This window comes from Protopterus annectens, chromosome 9.part0, assembly GCF_019279795.1.
Source record: "Protopterus annectens isolate FY-2018-M chromosome 9.part0, PAN1.0, whole genome shotgun sequence".
Taxonomy (NCBI): domain Eukaryota; kingdom Metazoa; phylum Chordata; order Ceratodontiformes; family Protopteridae; genus Protopterus; species Protopterus annectens.
The window spans coordinates 1,015,993,938-1,016,009,156 of NC_056743.1; the positions used below are offsets into that span (position 1 = coordinate 1,015,993,938).

Genomic DNA, 15,219 nt, shown 5'->3' on the forward strand with positions numbered 1-15,219 from the left:
AGCCTTCACATACTCCATGCAGGGGCTTCCTTACTAAATATAATTAGGATTAGTATCATCATTACATTTCTGGGAAAGGAGAATTTCTCCCGCAGAAATTTCATTAGAAAACAGTGTGGTTTTATATGCAGTGATGTCCTCCTCTCTCTCTTTTTCATCCCCACTTCTGCCTATCCCCCCCTCCATTTTTATTTGGGGATATTGTAAATTTTCAATATAGAAATAATTTGATAATTTTACAGTACTAGCCTTTATTTATTGCCACTCAGTTGTTGTACAAGACTGAGGTAAAGTTCATGTACATTGTTTATCACATTTCTGTATCATTTGTGACTTTTTTACATTGTATTCAGATTTCTCCCAGGCTGAGCCTGAAAAAGGTCCATCCTGAGCAGCATTCTTCTATGGTTAATAAATGAAAGTCAATTAAATAAACAAACAAACAAATACATATATAAATAAAATGTTCACACTAGTGATTACAAATGTTAGTGTATATGACCCACAAGCTTGCTGTGATTTAAATGTCTCCAGATAATCAAGAGTTATCTATTAAAAGATAATCTATCAATGTTATTTTGTTTCAAAACATACTGTGAAAGCTAATCCAATTTAGTTCATAAAGTACAAAATAAATAATTTTATGGTCAGAACCTGTGTATTAGTTGTAAATATGGACACTGCAAACAGTTTGCAAGCCTTTTATTTACTTTTTAGTAAGCAAAATGTACAGATGCAGTCAGAATTTTTTAACTGTAGTTTCCTTTTTTTTACTGAATCTCTGTTAGAAAACATTACTGTAAGCCCTGAGTAGCCTTGTCTGTTATTGCAGTTTACAAGCTTGCTCAAATTGAGCTTAAGACAGCTTGCCGGCCCCACAAATGGGAAACATCTGGGACAGCAGGCTTGGACCAGCCTCTGATTGGTTGTTGAGAGGGCAGGATGAAAGAGAAGGAGGAGTTCTACATTTAAAGCCATGACATCATGTTTCCTCCTGAGTGTCTCCAAACCCAGGGAAAACACTCTGCAGTGATTTTTGGAGCTCCAGAAAAAAAAAAAATGAAACAAGGTTGTGAAAGGTGTCCTTTGTACAGAATCTGAAACGGCCCATCTAGGAAAGATCTGTGTCTTTCAGGAGTCTGGGTGAGCATTTATCTTTTAGCTTGTATGTAAATAAATCCATATTTAATATTTCCTTTGTCTGACTATTTTGAGATACGGTAAACCTACTGAAAGGGTACATGTATCCTTACTTAGACCAGTGGCATGCAGCAAATGCTGTTTACAAATTGTGGCAGTGGAGATCTTGTTACCGCCTGTAAACCCTTCTGCTGCTGGAAGAAGCTTTTAACCTTTTCATGGTTTTCTGGTCTAAAAAGCTTAATTTATAGCAAGATGTTGGGGTTAGGAAGAGAAAAGAGCAGCCTTTCTTTAACAGCATTACTGAATAAATGTGTTGCTATACATGAATGTCTAGCTATACTGTATTAATGATGGGAGACTAAAAAGGCCCCTGCGGTGTGCAGTCTGAGCCAAGGCTTCTCTGAAGGAATGCAGAGGTTGAGAGGACTTGTTTTTGTGCTCTCCTGGGGGACTTGTGCAAATGAAAATGAATCAGTAAGGCACAGCTGAGTACCTAGCGACCCCTCTACAATAAAGTGGAAGACATGAATATCTTTATGTAAATGTTATTTTAAGTCAGATTTATAAGTTATTTAGATGTGCTCTGCATATTATTGTAGTGACAAAGATACAAATCAGTTTCAGGATGTGTAGAAACACAGAAACTATATGTATTCATTTCCTGTACAAAGTGCACTGTATGACTTCCAGTTTTGTAGGCTAAGGAAAAATATGCAGTAAAGAAAAGCTACTTCCCTTATCTGAGATGTGTTTCAGCTGACAGTGCATTATGAAAGAAGGCCTCATAAAATTGTTCTAGTTGTGGTAACATCACGAGGGTATAAGTGTCAGTTTTTAGTGTAGCTGTGCAATTAGTACTGATGGAACATTACTGCCTAATTTCTTTAGATACACTGTTGAAAGCAAAAGTAATATAAAAATGAAGAACCTAAAACACTATCCACTATTGACACTGCACAGATTCCACCAATCTAAGCATTTGGTTTTATTCTCATTCCTGTCAAGGATTCTAAAAAAAGCAATGATTTGTTTTCAGAGACCCTGCCCAGGAGTCCTGTCATATAAAACAAATCTCACAAATAATGACTGTGCAGGGATCCCATCACACTAAGCATGTACTTTTAGTATGTCATTGCACAGGGATCCACCCCAGCATGACAAACATCTGAGTTGACAATGCATTGAAATCCTGTCATTCTGAATATCTGTTTTCACAGACATAACACAAACTAAACATCAAAGTGTGTTCCCACAGTGATCTGCTGCTGTGAGTGACATTACCCAACAGTCTTAGTGCACTACATGTTATTACTGACATGGCTAAGGGATCCCAGCATTCTGAATATCTGTTATCACTGACAGTGTGCAAGAAATCCCATTACAGTAACCATTCATTCATTTTTTATGTTCCCGAAAAAGGTCAGTTGATCCATTGGACCATTTCCACACACTTCTAAGACTTGGCCTAGAGGCAGTTACAGTTGTCAGCTGTTTTTTAGTCTTCCACAAATGATGGTTTACTTTCAGTGGTACTGCACAGACATCTTGTAATATTAAATATATGCTGTGGACTGTAAAGTGCAGGGAATCCACCACACATAATAAATGCTCTTATGGACACCCCATGTATTTCCCACCAAGGTTTTCATCTTCCTTTACACATTGCATGGTGAGCTGTTACAGTGCATACATCTCCCAGTACTCCTTAAAGGAAGGAATATACCCTGGGGGTCACTAGTCATCAGCATTACAAAGTAAACGTGCTATGTTAGTAACATTGCAATCACCTAGCAATACACAGGGGCCTTCCCACAATAAGCATCTGCTCACTCTTCTGCACATAGGGAGGTCCAGTGTAACATTGTTGAAACACAACTGCCAGATGGGGTTGTTGTGATGGTTAGGTTCTTTATCTTACAGACACAAAGTTTGATTCTGACCTCAGGTTATTGGCTACGGTTGTAATAGCCTACAGACTGATTACCAATGAACCTATTACCGTGCACTATTAATTTCCGGTTGGTACTAATTTGTAACGAACATTGTCACTGGTTTCAGAGATATGTTTCTCTCAGTGGGTCTGCACTATGCACTACTCCCTCACCCCCACTCCCACTCTCTACAGTAGAAAGTGTGATATACACATCTTGCAGCTTATTTTTGTGACAGTTAAAGTGGTACCCTCTGAACACTTCTTAACCAAATCTGAGTTCCTGCTTTTGTAAATTAGAATACGTGTATTGTTTGAGAAAACAATGTGTGCACCCAAACCCAGAATCATGTGTGTGACCCAATTTCTCCATTGTACCCAGATACTACTGTTCAATTGAACCTATTTCCTTATGCAGCTCATTACTGTCTATTGTCTGTATAGCATACAAATAAATATCATTTTTAAAAACATATTTATAGTCAGAATGACTGTAGGAGCTCTGAAACTGCTGTTTTCTAAAGACCTACCTTAGTCTGCACTCCTCCTTTGAAATGATTTGCTTTAACCTCTTCCCTGGTGTAACACTCATGCTGAAATAAAATGCCTTATCGATGTCTGTTTGTATGTTATGCTAAATGAAATCACCTCACTGAGCTTTATGTAGGCAGGGCTAAGCAGGTAATGCTACACACTGTTGGCATTAAAGTTAGGGCATACATGGATGGTGGGCTCTGGCACACATCGTACTTGTGTCACCAAACCTCTCTACCTGCACACACATATGGCATTGTAGGGCTCAGACAGCATTTAGCATTACTGCCTCCCTAGAGGTGTTACCCACTCATTCATTACTGTAGTCAGCTGTCCCTCCCTAGGGGTGTTACCCACTCATCCATTACTGCAGTCAGCTCTCCCTTCCTAGGGGTGTTACCCACTCATCCATTACTGCAGTCAGCTCTCCCTCCCTTGGGTGTTACCCACTCAAGCATTACTGCAGTCAGCTGTCTCTCCTCTTGGGTGTTACCCACCCATCCATTACTGCAGTCAGCTGTCCCTCCCTAGGGTTGTTACCCACTTGTCCATTACTGCAGTCTGCTCTCCCTCCTTTGGGCTGTTACTCACTCATTAATTACTGCAGTCAGCTGTCTCTCCCTTGGGCTGTTACTAACTCTTCATTACTGCAGTCAGCTCTCCCTCCTTTGGGCTGTTATCGACTCATTCATTACTGCAGTCAGCTGTCCCTCCCTTGGGCTGTTACTCACTCATTAATTACTGCAGTCAGCTGTCCCTCCCTTGGGCTGTTACCCACTCATTCATTACTGCAGTCAGCTGTCTCTCCCTTGGGCTGTTACTCACTCATTCATTACTGCAGTCAGCTGTCCCTCCCTTGGGCTGTTACTCACTCATTAATTACTGCAGTCAGCTGTCCCTCCCTTGGGCTGTTACCCACTCATTCATTACTCCAGTCAGCTGTACCTCCCTTGGGCTGTTACCCACTCATTCATTACTCCAGTCAGCTGTCCCTCCCTAGGGGTGTTACCCACTCATCCATTACTGCAGTAAGCTGTCCCTCCCTTGGGTCATTACCCACTCGTCCATTACTGCAGTCAGCTCTTCCTCCTTTGAGCTGTTAGCCACTCATTCATTACTGCAGTCAGCTGTCCCTCATTTGGGCTGTTACCCACTCATTCATTATTGAATTTAGCTGTCCCTTCCTAGGGGTGTTATCCACTCATTCAATACTGTAGTCAGCTGTCCCTCCCTTGGGCTGTTATCCACTCATCCATTACTGCAGTCAGCTGTCCCTCCCTTGGGCCATTACCCACTCGTCCACATTACTGTAGTCAGCTCTCCAGCATTACTGCTAGGCTACATGACAACTAGAGTTTTTTCATCACAAATAGGAGCATTATTACTGCACTGCAAGAGACTGTCAAAATAAGCAGTATCTGCTAGTGCAACATTGTTACAAACTGTAGCATAATTACATAGTAAAAAGTATAACTATAGTGTAACATTGTGTATGCTATTAATAATTACCCGCTTAACAGGTTCATTGAGACAGACTCATTCTTAAATAGTGAGACCTGAAAAAAATGTGAAAATTCATTACCTGACTTTTTCTGGAGTGTATTCTTCATCCTTTTCTTAATGAGAATGCACTTATAGAAAACAAAATTTTCTGTCACTTGCTCTTCATCTGTCCTTATTTCTGACGTAATGCTAATTTCTATAGCAGCCATGTGTGACATCATAAGAAGTAATGTCCTGGAGTTACGTAATTAACCTAGCTGATTTGGTAACTAAGATGAAATTGAGTAGGTTTGTGATTATATTTGTAGCTGTAAGTCTTAGAACAGCAGCAGCACTGACATTAAAGCAGTTCCGTAATTAATTGTATGTGTATCAGCTTTGAGAGTTTCTGCCCACAGTAATGATTTTGGTTATGGTTATGCTGCTTGAAGGTAAAATCCAGATATGGTGTGGTTGCAGAATGCTGTTTTTTTTTTTTTTTTCTTCATGATCCATTGGAGTGATTTTAAAGCTATTAATTTGCCTTTGCTATCAGTGTGAAGTCTGAACATTAAAGTCATGTGTGTGATCACTATAAGGGGCATTTTTAAATACTTCTGACCCCACATGACATCTGATGATTGAGTGTTTGTTCCTTAAATTACTGTGAACAGTTATTATTGTAATATTTGGTTATGTATGTTTAGACCTACAGTGCACTGCAGGGCCACCTTGGACATTGATAAGTAATCCCCATGTGAGATTCCATTGCTTACACAGCTTAGCACCTTTACGTGATCAGACTAGATCATATGTAACTAAAGAAAGAATTATTGCTTTGTCCCTTGGAGAAACAACAGCTGTGAGTAAGCATTACGGACATAGATTATTTGAAGCTGTCGCACAGTCATTTGGACTGTAGCTGAGTTTTAATTTGTTGACTGACTGATGACAATCTGAGTGGGCAGATTCTGGGTGGAGTTTACCCATACTTTGGGATGAAGAGCTAATTATCAACAAAAGCAAAAAGAAAATGTACAAGGTTAAAGGGCAGGGAAGTAGTCATCACTGTAGGTCATTTACTGCAGTCCATAGACAGTTTCTGGAAGTACAGTTTGCCTGTCAGTCAGTCTGTAATTGCACTTATACTAATTGCTAACAAAACACAGGACATTGGGTCTCTGCTGGGTCTCTACAGCTGGTTTAGGGCCTGTACCTGTAAGCCAGTGGCCTGCTGCACTGCAGTAATATAGTAAAACATTAAGATGGCCAGCCTTTGCACATGTCTTTGTCCTTGGAACTTGCAGTAGTGAGCTGGTGAAGACCAAAACACTACATTTGGCCTAGAAGATGCTATGGAAGCTGTGAGGAGTAACAATTTTGAGACATTTAAAGGCTAGGTGCAGGAGAATGACAATATTGTAGTAATGCTGCCACTGCTGTAAAGTTTTCACAGTGTATACTATCTATATATAAAATTACTGTGTGTTTGGTCTTACCACACCATAAAATAAGACCGGCTGCTGCACAGTCCCTTCTTTCCCTCCCTTGTTCGTCACCAACTCTGCCACTCCCATGTATCCCAGACCCATACTGTGTATCCAATTAACAGGCCCCTTTCTGTACTCCTTTTTTAATTTAGTCCTACTAAATGTTATGATTGCCTTCTCATAGTCACCCTTCCATCCACTGCACCATTTTGGTAACTTATCACTGCATGCTTTCCAACAGCATAATTTCTCTTTTACTTTTTGTCTTCCAGAGTACTGCAGTGGTGGTGCTGCGGTAGCATTGTCGCCTCACAGTAAGACGTTGTCCCATTCGATTCTCAGCTAGCAGCGTCTTCTGTGTGGAGACATGTGTGAATGGGCTTACCTTCGTTGAAGGTTGGGCGTCAGGGCCAGCAACTTGGCACGTAAAAATCTACTGCCAATCATTAGCGGACTGGAGTTCCGCTGTGGCGACCCCTAATCGGGAAAAGCCGAAAGACACAACAACAACAACAACTTTATGTCTTCCAGAAATGTATTAAGTGCTTTAGAACTGGCCACATTTACTCAGCAGCTTACTTGGCTTCCCCTACCTTTTCACAGTGTGTAGTGCCTGTGATTCAGCTTTGGGTAGATTATTAGTCCCAAATCATTTTCCTCCAACTTCTCCTTAGTTTACTTAATCGATAATGTATGTTTTATGTGGGCCCTGCCCAAAGTGCATAACTCTACACTATTACTGGGTGCTGGATGTGTGCTTTCAATGTATACTGCTATAGTTTTCTCTCAGCCAACATACATATCCATTGGGCTACCACAATAATCTTTGCATTATTGGAGTGCAAGCTTATCTTGGTCTTCAAATCTAGTGCAGTGTCTGGCAGTTATACATCAACAATGACAGCTACTCTCTGCTTCCAATCAGACAACCAGTTTCTAGTCTACTGTATTGGTTAATTTTCCTGCAATCTTCCTGTCAATATGGTGTCCAAAGCTAAAGCTGAAGTCCATTTAAAATTCACCATGCAGGGCTTTTAAGGTCTCCACTTTGTGATATTGTGCTGTTGATTACTGCCCAGCGAATAAGCATTCTGAAACTCTGTCAACCTAATACTCTGAAACATTACCATAACTGTTCTTAGTGTAGACATGGTGCTAGTGTGTAATTAGCTACCTCTCTCCCAGGACTGATTTTATGAAAGGGAACCACCACTGCTAACCTCTGGTCTTGTGCTATGACTCGGATATTAATAAGGAACTGTACAATTGGCTGTTCAAGCACCAATGCCACTCTTTTACCATCCAAGGTGGTAACTCACTAAGATCTTGTGTCTTATCTCCTCATTGTCTATAAGGTTAACTTAACTTTCAGTAGCGGCTTTTACCTCACTGGTTAAAAACTGAAGTATTTTATTTCTTTGTAGATGAGTGATGAGGCAAGGTACAACAGACCATTAAAACTGCAGTGAGGATAAGTTATACAGCCTCAACAAATAAGGTACAATGGACCTGTAAGCTTAACATGTTTTATTTTTAAACAATCAAATTTTATTACAGGTTTAAATACAAACTATCAATAAATACAGTAAATGTAATACTCATGGCCAGAAACAATCACATAATGCTATCAAAATAGTTTCACACTTTATTCAGTAATCTCTAAAATTATGGTAATTTAAATGGGCGGAGATATTGTTAATCTCTTATTGCAGGTGCAAAGAAATAATCTAATAACTGTTTAGCAATAAAGGCTAATTTTAAACAAAATATATTGTACATCATGTTCCATAAATTTGGAAATTGTTTCATCATCCTAAATTTTAGTGACAATTTTCATGAAACAACAGAATTACTAATAAAACATCCCAGCTGACAGAAGAAACATCAGATGCAGCCAATGTTTCACAACAAAACAATTCATACATGTTGATAATATCACAATAATAATATGGCCTTCCCAACCTATATTTGATAAGTGAAAGTTCAGTATGCTACAGGGACATTTGCAGTCACATGTAATGATATTTTGTTTCTTTAAAGAGACCTAATAAGTTAGACCAGGTAGATTTAATTTTACAACAATTTTAGTCAATGTGTCAAAAGTCAGCTTATTCATTTGGGCAGAACTCACACATATCCGAATGATACCAATCACAAAGGGTATACGAATCAGAATGCTAAGAAATTATCAGAAGTAATTTTGCTACTGCAATATGAACCAGATTTATTTTGTGAATTTGATTGGTACTAGGATGCCAATGTGCTAACTGAGCTTTAAATGACGTTAGACTGCCCTTATTAAGTCCATGTTGAAGGTTAGCTGTTTAAGGATACAGTGGTTTGACATTGATAGTAATGTCTGGATTCCTCAGTAGTGGCTATCATAACCTTTATTTCATTTAAAATTTTCTGTTAAGAAATAAACTCAGACCTTCTAGAATCGATTTACGCACCGAGTTGGGAACGTTATTAAAGAAAATAAGTGTTTTGTATTGGAATGATTATACCTTAGGGCTAATGTGGAGGTGTTTAATGGAGGAATAAATTGCAGAAGCCTGTGGGAAACGGTTTGATCACCACTTGTAATATTTCCTGATATTAGTAGTAGTTTCATAAACAGTACCACTACATACAGAATATCTAAAATCTTAAGTCCGCCAATTACTTTAAGGCCTGTAAGTTTGGCAAAGTTTATTATAACAGTTGTATTACTCCACAAAAGAAGGTAAATGTTCAGTTTATTGTTTTGTAAAGCTAAGCATATTGTTTCATTTAAGTTAGCAGTGTTTCTCTCCACAAAACTTAATCAAATAATAAAGCAAGACAGATCATTCAAATGTATCAACTATCCCTGAACATGACTCAAATGTTTGCTTTGCTGTCCTGTTATTTCTGAGTTTGTGATGGAACTGTGATGATTGCAGTAAGCAAATAGTATCATAAATTGCAGTTTATTTATTAAAAAAAAGTCTTATTATTCTGTCAATGTTCTGATTGAATGGTGCAAATATTTTAAAAGTGTCCTGAGTTAGAACTTTTTCCTTTATTATTTTTGGCATTGTCTCTGACTCTTGAGGTAACAGGTTGAGCACTCTAGTGCAGTTTAGCCACTTGCTCAGTTAAGCAATTTTTGAGTGCTATGTTGTGATTCTGATTTTGTTTTTCCTAAAACTTTTTTTTATAGTTTGTCCTTCCCCCTTTTGCTTCATACTTTCTGGTCTTCTACCCCAGTGCCCCTGTCCATCCCTGGGTCTACCAGCTCCTCCTTTCATCCCCATGACTTTGATCCCCTGGACTAACACCATTTTTTTCAGGCTGTGACGGGTGTGGAACTTAAGGGTGTGCTGGGCATGGAGTTGAGGTGGTGGTGGGCTAGGGGCATCTTGCTGGCAACAGCTTCTATGAGGGGATGGGATTTTTATGTTATAAACTACCCTGCTGTCCCTCACCCCTCCCCTGTGCCATTCCCAAAATTGTCTGAGGAATACTTCCCTGTTCATGGAGCATGCCTTCCCTAAAGGAACACCACGATGAATGTACCTCCTTCTAGGAGAGGCACACTCATCCCTCCCTGTCACCACCTTAAATGCCCAAGCTGCTAATTGAACCTGGGTCACCTGGGCCACAGTTAGGGCTTTATCCCTCTATACCAAAGTGCTGGCCTTGTTCTTCCTATAACTTTTGACCATATCTATAACGTTGTCTCTTCCTATGTATTTTGACTCATCATTGTTAGCAGCCTTTCTGAGACATAGTGTTGTTTTACTAGCTTTTTTCACATCAGCCAAACATAATAGTATTGTAAGCTAGATTTGTTGCACTGACTGTACATAACTACCTGCCTGTTACACATATGGCTCTTGTCCACACTCAGACTAATGCACATAATTGTACATACATATGGACTTCTCATCTACAGTGGGCAGGAGGCAATAAATATCTGCATAATTTTAAGAGACATTGTAATTGTGTAGAACTTGTTCAAAGGTGAACAATATAAAAAAAATAAAAAGTACTTGTGTAAAATGACATGAGCTGTTATCTTAATACCACTCAAGAAATTAACTCCTACTACAGGGGTTCTGTGTGGTTTAGTATTTTTTCTTACTCATTATAAATCAGAGTCTACCCTAAGCATGCCAGTTGCAATCAACCTGTTCATTACTACAAAGCAAAATGTATTCAGATGCGTTTTATGTGTCACAACATGTATGTATAATGCACTGATTCCTAATAGAGTATTACGCAGCATTAATTTGGATAATTGCATACTGTTTAATCTTAGGAAGGTTCCTGTGTTTTATGATTATAAAAACATCAAGCTTGTCTGTACACACTGTTAATAGAATTGTTATGCTGTTCGGGTTCTTAGCTAGGTTTACCACTGCAGATATACAGTTTTTGCTATTTTATGGTTGATTCAGCAGCTGATGGTGTGGCAATTCAACTGTATATTTTTTTGTTGATGGAAGTAAGAATGATTCCTGCAACATAAGTGAATATCATGATAAAGTGTAAGAGAATACCTTCTGCATTAGCTTAAGATGGCTGACACACTGAGTTATGCTGCTGGAGGTCAATTTAAAACACAAAAGTGAGACAGAATTACTTAGGCACAATTTATAATGTTGGTGTCTTTCAAAACAAGTGACTTTTGCCTTTCGTTGAATGCACAATTACCCATTTAAATCTTGTGAAAGGCTGAGGATCCATATGTGTAACTAAATGACATACACTTTAAGTTTCCCCTCTGCGTAGTCCTCCGCAACCAGACTTACCTAAATACAAAATTTCTGGGACATTATGGTGGGATGTGTTAAAGTTAAAATTATCGTCAAGATATACACGTTCTTTAAATTCATATAGCATGTACAACATCTGTTTTTAGTACTACAACCTTGAGTTGTGGGTAAAATAACTGAAATACTGCCAGAAGAAATAAGTTTGGAAAAATATATTGAAATTAATGGGACACAAGACCCACTCTGGCATAAATTCACAGCAGGGAAGCCATGCTAAACAAATTTAGTCAGTACTTTAATGTGGTACTAGGATACTGCAACATAAAGGAGCAAAGCAATGGATGTGCCCTTCTCTGTCATTTGACATGCTGTCACATTAGATTAGTAAATGCATTATAAAGGCTTGAATGGGCCACATAATGAAAACACTAGATGAATAATAAGATAGATATGGTCATAGAAATGCATGCCCACCCATACAAAGTGGAAGTAATGAGTGGTGGTACTTTAGGATTCTATGATGGAGATAATCCTTCTCAGTCACTTTATAAGTGATGCTGGAAATAAACATACCTTTTTTTCGAACACCTTTATTGAATTATCACTTGTGACATAGGCAAATTTCCATTCATATAAAAGTAATCAAACTATATTAACATAACAAACATTATACTTCACATATATTGCTATATATCATATAACTTAAGCAACATTACATAAATTATTCAGTTCTTGCCTTTTTTAAACAAGAAACATCTTTATTAAACCATCACTTACTATAAGACAATCTTACATTTATATAAATGAAAACAAACCACTCCAACACAATCCTAGTTGCAATCATTTTACATCGCAAACCATTCTGACACACTCCCAGTTGCAAACATTACACATCACTTATAATCTACTCAATCTTTCTCACTCAAATAATACATAGCTCATTTAAGTCCTGCTGCCTTTTAGACCTCATTCCTCCCTTTTATGTATTGTTCCCACAATTCCAATTTTTTTCTATGTAGTTTGCGCCTACCCTTTTCTAAAATTCTCAATTCCAGTTGTTTTTCTCTGTTACTATATTCACCACTTCCAGTATAGTTGGTTTAGATTTTGATTTCAATTTTCTAGTAATTAAGTTTTTGGCAGCCACCATTATTAGACACAGCAAGGCCTTACTATATCTAGGCAATTCCGATTCTGTATCATAGCTCAGAAAATCATCTCCTTCATCAGACCAATCTGCCCACCTAACATCTCTAACAGTGCATCCCGCAGGAAATCCCTAAACTCCACTGACTCACTGCACTCCCAGAAAATATGTTCCCAATTATCTCTTTCTTCCTCTTCACACCTCAAACATTTACTGTCTGCCTGAAGAAAATTTCTCTGGCACCTACTTGGGCTATAAAAATATCTATGTAAACATTTCCAGGCAAAAATCCTAAATCTTCTAGATTTTGTTGCATATTTTGGAGGCATACATATATCCTCCTATTGCCTCTTTGTGAATTGGTTATTCAGTCTCTCTTTCCAATCCTGTCTAACCTTCTCTGATTAATTGTTATAGTTATCATGCAATATTTTATATGCTCTACTAATTATTCCCTTTTTAATGGCAGCTTCTGTTCTAGATTCTATTAAAAACTCTACCAGTGCTGGTCTTTCATTTAGGACCCCCACTATTTCTTTCACTTTGCCTATACTCTGATATTAATCCATGAAAGGAAAGGCAATCTCTAACCTGCAGTACAAATAAATTCTTGGCGTCTACCCATTCTGTCATCTTTCCCTCTCTAGTTATTTGCTCCCAATACCTTGGTTTCTTTGCCAGTTTTCTCCAATAAATTTCAGCCCCCTGTTGCCCATTGTCTATATCCCTAATTGCAGTCATCCCTATTGGCAGAATCTTCTTTCTCCAATCCCATGTTGGCTTAGTTCTTAGAATACATTCTGCTACTTTATGCATATAATATTCTGCACAATTATTGTTATTCTCTTTAAAGGCCTGCATCCAAAATCCCAGTCTCTCCTTGTTTCTTGAGCTTCCCCCGTGTTTCATCATCATCCTTTTTGACTTTGTATTATAGTTTTCTTCTCTTCTTATACTATGTATAATTGTCTTAACTGTGTAGCACTGAAATACCCCTTCAGATTGGGTAATCCCAATCCGCCCTGTTCTACTGGAAGAATCAGCTTATCCCACTTGACTCTTGTCATCTTCCCCTCCCAGATAAAGTCCTTTAACTCTTTATTAATTGCTAACCACAACTTCTCCTCTGGTTGATAAAAATGCATCTGACGTATATAAGACTTCTTCTTCCTCTACTTTCAGCTTTTCCCAGTTAGGGGTCGCCACAGTGGACCACCTGTCCACTCATGATTGGCAGTGGAGTTTTTACAGTGTCGAGTTGCTAGCCCAGCACCCCACCTTCCACAGAAGGCACACACACACACTCACACCTAGGACCAATTTAGAGTGTCCAATCCACCTACAGCATGTCTTTGGGATGTGGGAGGAAACCGGAGTACCCGGAGGAAACCCACGCGACCACAGGGAGGACATGCAGACTCTGCACAGAAGGCACCCCAGCCAAGGATCGAACCAGAGAACCTCTTGCTGTGAGGTGGCAACACTAACCGCTGCACCACTGTGGCCGCCCATCTGTATATGAGACTAAAGGGATTAAAAACATTTTAACTGCTTGTATCTTACTGTCCATATCCATATAACAAAGCTTCCATTTTCTCAGTGTTTGTATTATCTTTTGTTTAGTCTCTTCCCACATATCCTTAGCTGACGCACTAAAATCATTTTAGTCCATATTCCTAAGTATGCCTTTTTGATCATAACATAAAGCTATTCAACAGGACTGATGTGCAAAATTGTAAATAAAGGATAAAAAGAGACTTAAGATTGCAGGTATTGTGTAATAAACTACAACATAAATTCAATGTGAAATAAGACAATTTGGAAGTAGAAAGATAAATAGTATCAACAACAAATGTAGAAAAAGAGCTGGGGTAGTCATATCATTTGACCTAAAGAAAGAGACACAATGAAACAGGGGTGAAAAGTGCAGGCAGGATGCTAGGATTCATAAGAACAGGCATGCGGTAGAAAATAAAAAGTTACTATCACTTTTTATAAGCAACTGGTAAATTCAGCCTAAAATATTTTGTGAGGTGCTAGGGAACCACATCATTGCATGAGCAAAGAAAGGACAGAAAGAAGTAAAAAAAAAAAAAAGATGGTACATAGCCTACAAAAGAAGTCATAAAAGGAGAGTAGGAGAGTTTAATTGTCTACTCTGAAAGAAAGAAAGAAGAAGGAAGTCATTGTAGAGTAGCTTTTATTTACATACATAATATTAAGGCAGAAGTTAACTGGACACTTACATTCTAAAAAAAAAGAGACAGAGATTGATGCATGACTAGAAACAGTCGCAGTTAATAATTATAGGATGGATGGCTCACAGAGCAGTATTACTTCTGTAAAGGGTTGGAAGATGACTGGAACTGTCTTTCCAAAGAGACAGTAGTCAGAAACAGTGGCAGTCAAGGAGCAGATAAAAGACAGTTGTTAAGATGAGCAGAAAAAAAAAGATAAGCTGTTGACCATGAGCTCTTCCAGAGAGCAGTCGTTCTGAGAGTTGTTCAGTCAGTCTACTCCCAGCTGTTTCAGCCAGGAGTATTCTGGGGATAGTCCACTCTCCAGCTGTGAACATGCAGAAGCATCACAGTGGGTGCATGGGTCTTTCAGCTGCTGGGTGAAGCCACACAAGAGGACATAGTCTGAAATTCCAAGGTTGACAGCTCATGCTAACCTGCTGGCATAGAGATTTTGTTCCCAGCTGTGTTACTGGTGACTGGGGTTAGAAGAATGGATGATGGCCTGGAAGGG

At 38.7% G+C, this 15,219-nt stretch overlaps 1 protein-coding gene across 2 annotated transcripts in view; it reads left to right on the forward strand.

Annotated features, from left to right (window-relative positions):
• Positions 1-1,005: 1,005 nt before the first annotated feature.
• The window catches only part of NCKAP5L (NCK associated protein 5 like), a 610,993-nt gene continuing 596,779 nt past the window's right edge, over positions 1,006-15,219 (forward strand). For both annotated transcript variants that reach the window (XM_044083803.1, XM_044083806.1), the window contains exon 1: positions 1,006-1,143. The gene's annotated coding sequence lies outside the window, so the exon portion shown is untranslated. The remainder of the gene's footprint in view (positions 1,144-15,219) is intronic.